The following is a 7,284-nucleotide window of genomic DNA, read 5'->3' as shown; positions in this document are numbered from 1 at the left end:
AATCAAATTTAACATATAATGTAATAAACTAATACTGTATTTATTTCTAATAATACCCATTATCTCATTTAAATAACATGCCACCGCCTCTTTCGTTTTCAGATTATTTACAAGAATGCCACGTTGCATCTCGACCATCCTTTTTTGTTTATTCAATGCTCCACCTTTACTTATCGGGTTCTCAGGAAACTTTGAGTTCTCAAATGATCCCCCCCCCTCTCTCTCTCTCTCTCTCTATATATATATATATATATATATATATATATATATATATATATATATATTTGCATGATTATAACATTTAAAATGTAAAAAAAATATTTTTAGAATTATACATACGTATTTTATAGATATAGTTTTTAGAAGTATAAATACATATTTTTATATTTTTAAAAATATTAATATGTATCTATACTTCTAAAAATACATGTATATACTTATAAAAACGTAAAAATAAATAGTTGTACTTCTAAAATACATATTAATATTTCTAAAACACACACACACACACACACACACACACACATATATATATATATATAAAAGTTTATGATATCTCTAAATACATAAAAATACATATTTGTAGTTCTAAAAACATATTAATTTGTTTTTTGTATTACATTTTAAGCGGTTTAACCAAGCAAAATAAAAAACTCATATATATATATATATATATATATATATATATATATATATATATATATATATATATATATATATATATATAAAATAGGGTTAATATCATAAAATCCCTCAAAATTTTTAAAAATATTCGGTTATATGGTAAGTCCATTTTTATGTCCACAAAAACCGCACATTCGGGCAAAATTTGTCATAATTGCCCTGTTTTCAGATTTTACCCTTCTATGACAATAGGGGTGTTTGGTTCAGTGGTCTGTTGTTCGTCACCATAGAAGCTCAAAGACATGCCCTTTTTACTCAACAAAATCCGTATATTGAATCAATAAAATGCCACGTAACAATCTCAGTTTGGCCTCAAGGAATCAATTCGAATAAACATTTGTAACATCCTAAATTTCATAAGTTTGAGTTAAAGGATAAAAGTTTAAATTAAAGAAGGGATTCGACGAGTAGGTATACTTACTAGCCGAGTCGGAGTGGGTTTCGGGTCGCGAATCAAGTGACCAACTCGCCGAGTCGGAAGATGGACTCGATGAGTTGGTGCTGGAATGAGAAAAACCCTAATCTCGCGGGTTGCACCCTATTTAAAGACCTGTATGTCCTTATCTCAGCCTCCTTATTGCCCTTGAGAACCAGAAAACTCTAAGCTCGTGTGTGTGAGGCCTTTGGAGGAAGATTGAAGCTTTGGAAGTTGTTTATAGTGGAGGAAACTTGAAGATCAAAAGGGCTTGCATCAAGAGAGTGGTGTGGATCCAAAATCTACTTCAGTTTGGGCACATCTTGGAGGTAAAAAGCTGTTACCTTCCCTTTTTGCATCTAGATCTATTCTTGAATAAGATTTTAGGGGCTATTTTGGTAAGATTGAAATCTATTCCGGTTTGGGGCCTAGATCTGAGGTTGCTACTTCAAATCTAGGGTTGTGATGGTCCAGAATGTCTTAAAGCAGCAGTCAATGAGTTAATGGTGAAGCCCTTTTGTCTTAAAACCCTAGCCTTAGAGTGTTTTGGGCCTTTAGCTCCTTGGTTTCATGTAAAGTTTGCAATTTTATGTGGGGGTTAGGCTTTAGAAGAGTGGATCTATGGGTAGGAGCCCCTGCATGGCTCGAAAAGCCACTGTATGGATTGAGAGCTAAAGAGACTCGGCGAGTCACATGGTGTACTCGGCGAGTTGTATGAGCATGAGCATGGACTCGGCGAGTTGGAAGAACAACTCGGCGAGTCTGTTGAAGATTGCCTTGGACTCGGCGAGTCTGGTCGCAGAACCCCAACCTTTTCTGGTTAAGACGCATATCAGTGAGTTGAGTGGTGACTCAGTGAGTTGGACATGATGGGACTTAGAGATCGATGAACTCGACGAGTCTTGGGGTGACTCGACGAGTTGAGTCTTATTTTGAGAGTTTATGAGTTTAAGAACTCGACGAGTCTACGGGTTGACTCGACGAGTAGGGTCAATCAGGAAGATCGTTTTTGACCAGGAATTTGACCTTGACCAAGGTTGACTCAATTTGAATTCTGGAGTTCAGTTTGGGACTAAGTTTTATTGGTATTGGTTGCTCAGGGAGCTAGAGGAGCAGAATTTCGGAGAGTTGTCGGTTAGCAGCCAGAGGGTTATCGGCCGAGTTCAGCAGTTCAGGTGAGTTTCCTTCCAGTAAGAACAGGTCTACGGCCACAATGCCGACCCGTCTAGTTAGTAGTAGCTTCCGGACTTCGGTCCGATGCAGTAGTTCATTGTGCTTGATGTCTTTGTGATTCAAGTATGTTTTTGTGTTATATGTTCCAGACTTCGGTTCGATGTAGTATGCAGTATATGTGTTCATGCTAGTTGATATGTTTATGCTATGTTATGTTCAGTTAGTCCGGACTCCGATCCGATGCAGTTAGCCGAACTTTGGTCCGATGCAGGGGGCAAGGCCCCAGTTAGTCTGGGCTTCGGCTCGTTGCAGTTAGCCGGACTTCGGTCCGATGCAGGGGGCAAGGCCCCAGTTAGTCCGGGCTTCGGCCCAATGTAGTTAGCTGGAATTTGGTCCGATGCAAGGGGTAAGGCCCCAGTTAGTCCGGGCTTCGGCCCGATGTAGTTTCCGTATTTCGGTCCGATGCAGGGGGCAAGGCCCAAGTTAGTCCGGACTTTGGTCCGACGCAGTGGGCAAGGCCACTATGTGCTTTATATGTTAGTGTATGGTATGTGGTGGATTGGGGGAACTCACTAAGCTTCGTGCTTATAGTTTTTAGTTTTGGTTTCAGGTACTTCCGGTAGCGGAGGGAAGAGCTCGGGATGAGCGCATGGCACCCACCACAGTTACTGTTTTATCAAGGGAGTTTTATTCAGGTATTTTGATATGTTATTAACTTCAGTTTGATTTGATACATTTACTATGATATTTTGGAGACTTACGATGCATGGTTTTATTATATAACGTTCGACGTTGTGGTTTTTAGTAATGTTAAAACAAAATTTTTTGGGTCATTTCAAGTTGGTATCAGAGCCTTGGTTTGAGGGATTTGGGCACACTTTCGGGTGTGTCTGAACTCAAACTAAGGAAATGGTATGACGTTTTCCAAAGAAAAACACTTTCGAAAGAAATTTTTGAAAAAGAAACTTAAAAAGAAAACAGTTTTAGCAAAAGAGAAAATAATTTTTGGAAAGAAACAACTTTGAAAAGAGAAAAGAGTGTGGTGCATGCAATCAACCGAGCACAAGTAAGTAATCCCAAATTACCCATACAAGTTTATGTTATGATTATCATTTTCAGTTTCAGTAGAACAACATGCTAGAATAGGACTAAGGATCTAGGTGGATGCATTATGTGCCTGCTATATGTGTTTCAGCTTTATGAGAATTGCATGCTAGTATTGAGTAGACAGTAGTAGGATAGGCTGTTTATGTTATGCCAGATAGTATGAGCTTAGCATTGTATGCTAATATAGTTCTGCGTTATAAGAATTGACTTGCTTGAGTAGTTTCCTGTGTCCGAATGCTGCTTGCTTTGTGCTTTGTAGGACTCTGAGTGATGGGAGTTAGCCATTAAGTGAATACGTCACATCCCATGTAATCAGGGTTGAATAATCTCAGAGTGCTGGATTTGGCCCTATTGCGCAGCTCTCGTTTGAGTCTAACCGTTGTAGTGACGAGTCTTTTACTCGAAGGATTATTTGAGCCTCGTCACATGTGATGGTATTCAGGTGATGGCTAATTGGCATTATAAGGAGGCCTTCAGCAGCTGAGGATTGGTTTGGGTGGAGTCAGAGATTTTCCTTAGGGAAAGCCTAGGATGAGAGTAGCAGAGATTAGTAGCAGTAGAAGTGGCTGGTGGAATCGAGGCAGTTGTTGAGGAAAGTACAGATAGATGTGGAAGGTAGTATGGGCCCGTACTACTGAAAGTAGAGGATCCGTACTCGATTCAAGAAAGGCCGAGATGAGACCGGGAAACTTGTAGTGTGTGTATGCGATCCCTCAGCAGTGATGAGTATTCTGATAGTTATTGTGATATGTTTTCAGCATGGTGATGTTGCGCGAGATACCAGTTGGCAGTTCAGGTACCGAGGAGGGATCTGGATCAGGCTCTAGAGCCGGACAGTTTGATGATCAGATGAGAGATGTCATTTCCACAGAGATTATGTGCAACATCATTAATCATACTCCTGTGATATTCAGTTCGGTTAGGGAGGCCATCAAGGAGCTTTTGGACAGTCGTCTTGAGGCCCTTAGGGCCGGGCTATTTTCAGGGCAGTTTGGGGCTCGTCTAGAGCCCGATTCTTATGGATCCTAAAGATCCATCAGTGAGGGGAATCCTATTTTCAGCTCTTGGCATCAGAGGTCGGGAGTGAGTGGGGCACCCTACCCCCAGGAGAGTTCTCTGCATGATTGGGTTGTTGCGGAGGTCTTACGGGTCGTTCGCGAGGAGCTACCCGACATCGTCGAGAGGGTCACTGATAGGTTGACCAAGAAGCTCTAGAATCAGACGGTGGTTGTTCAGATTATTGATGGGGACAACGGGGTAACGCAAGAGCAGGAGATTGACCGGGAGTCGGAAAGGAAGAGGAAACCGGATGAAGTTCAGTGGCCCACAGGTTCGGGTAAAAGAACCAAAGGGCCGAGTTCGAGATTGAGAGACTTCGAAGGACTCAAACGATACGGTAAGTGTGGCAGGACGCATTGGGGGTGAGTGTAGGTGTAGTAGAGGTGGCGATCCTGGCTGTTTCAAGTGCGGCCGGACTGGTCATTTTAGCAGAGATTGTACTGCTAGCATCGCCCAGGGACTTGACTCAATATGTTTCCATTGCAGTCGGAGGGGCCACAAAAAGCCCACTGTCCGAGTTTGTGTTCAGCAGGGCAGGTGATAGCTCCTGCCCCTGTGACTTCGAGAACCACCAGCAGACGCCATGGTCGGGCAAGGGCACCCACGGCTTGGAGCAGAGCATTCCGGTTGATTTAAGCAAGGATTCAAGCAGCACGGGATGTTGGAGGTACGTATCTTTTACCTTCCTGTCAATTATTATTTATGGTGTTGTTGTTATGTTACTGCACTGATTTAGTAAGTGCATATATTAGAATATTATATTACCTACTTGCGAGTGAGTCATATGCCATCTGCATATCTTGGATTTGGAATGATAGTTGGAGTTCGTTCCCTATAGAGCAGGTTACTACGGATGCAGTAACTATAGCAAGTATGAGTGAGACTCGGTAGTATCTTACTACCTTCGGGACGGTGTCGTTCGGGTAAGGATTGGTTATCTCGAAAATTCTAGCCTCCTAGGGTTTATTGGCAATAAACCCTAACATGTCAAGTTCATAAAATTGTATAATACTAATTGAAAACAAGTTAACCAAAGGCTCTGATACCACTGATGGGTTTTATACAAACAATCCTATGTGTGCATGCAACCCTAGAATTGGATCTATGTTTTCACTATTAGATACACAACATTATGAACACATAATAAAACCCTAATGAGTCATACTATTTTCGAAATTCACCAAGAAGATTAGATTACATACCTCTTGTTGTTATATTGCAATAACAACTTAAATCTTCAAACCCTAAGTCTTGAAAGCAAGCACCACAAGTGTAGTGCCTCTAGTGGCTCACAAACACCACAAGCAATTGGAGAAGATATGGAGAGAGAAGGAGGAGGTAGAAATCGGCCTTATGATCTCTTAGAATCAAGTCAACGAATTCATGAGGCCTAGGGGTCTTTATATAGGGTTGAGATTAGGGTTTCAGTCCTTATCCTTATCTAGTTGCTTGCCCACCAAGTAACAATAAGATAAGCCTTGAAAGCCCATATCTTTGGACGATTTCAAGGATCCATATCCTCTAGATTTCGTCCAACCCATATGTAGGATAATCCTTACCCTACTTTGTAACTATCACATAATTACAATTCATAATAACCCTCCATTTCAAACTTGGTTTACCGGTGATGGAAGGAAAAGAGTGAGCAAACCAAACACACTCTAATCTTAGAACTAAAGAACCCTTAATTCCATAGAAGGGTAAAATCAGAAAATAGGGCAATTATGTCAATTTTTTCCTCAATGTGTGGATTTTTTGGACTTAAAAATGGACTTAGCATATAACCAAACATTTCTTGAAAATTTGAGGGTTTTTATGACATTAGTCCCATATATATATATAAATAAATATATATATATATATATAATTAAACTTTTTTTTTCGTATATAAATACGATTTTTCTGCATGAAGACGTGTAACATGAAAAAGAAAAAAAATACTTCGGGTAAAAGTGTAAAAAAATTATAAACTTAAGGGTAAAAACATAAAAAACTGTAAACGTAAGGGTTTTTCTTTTGCGATGTTAATATAATCGTAACCCGAAAAACTTGTTATCACTGGTAAAAGGGTAAAAACGGATATAAAATTCAAGTTTGGGTAAAACCAACAAAACCCTGAAAACTTGAGGGTTTTTATGACACTAACCATTTAGAATACATAAAAAATACGTAAAAATATACATATAAAAACTTAAAAAATACATAAATACATAAAAATAGATATAAATATGTAAAAGATACGGTTATACATTATATACAAATTTTGATGAAATCTGCAGAAAAGTCTCATTATTTTGGAAAAATTAACAATTTGGTCCCATGACCTGCTAAGCAGGTCAAAAAGGGTTAAAGTGAATAAATTAACGGGGTTTTTGGGATTTTATATTAAAAAATTTAAAGTTTCGAGACTTTTCTGTTTGAAAAATAAAATTTAGAACTTTATTAAAAAATTTTCCAAAATATTGAGACTTTTCTGGAGATTTTCCTATTGCAATATATATTACAGGTTATTAAATTTTTATAAGCACCTCCCCCGAAGTGCGATCTAATAATGGACATGTGTTTAGATCTTATGAACAAATGGAATGTACAATTTATGGTGTTGTAGGTAAAGTCATGCCATATAGGAGGATGTAATACGAATTTACACATGAAGTGGTAAAGTTGCACCAAGTTTAGAGAAATCAGGGAAGATTTGTTAGCGCTAGGATATATGTAACAACCATATTTTTGAAATCTAAAATTTATCAGGCTTGTACAAATACTATGAGAATAAATCACAATAATAATACAACATTATAGAAAAACCTTTTCAAAATTATCAGAGTTTATAACTGCTTGGTTAT

This window comes from Lactuca sativa, chromosome 6 (assembly GCF_002870075.4).
Source record: "Lactuca sativa cultivar Salinas chromosome 6, Lsat_Salinas_v11, whole genome shotgun sequence".
NCBI lineage: Eukaryota > Viridiplantae > Streptophyta > Magnoliopsida > Asterales > Asteraceae > Lactuca > Lactuca sativa.
Note: the sequence above shows the minus strand (reverse complement) of the source record.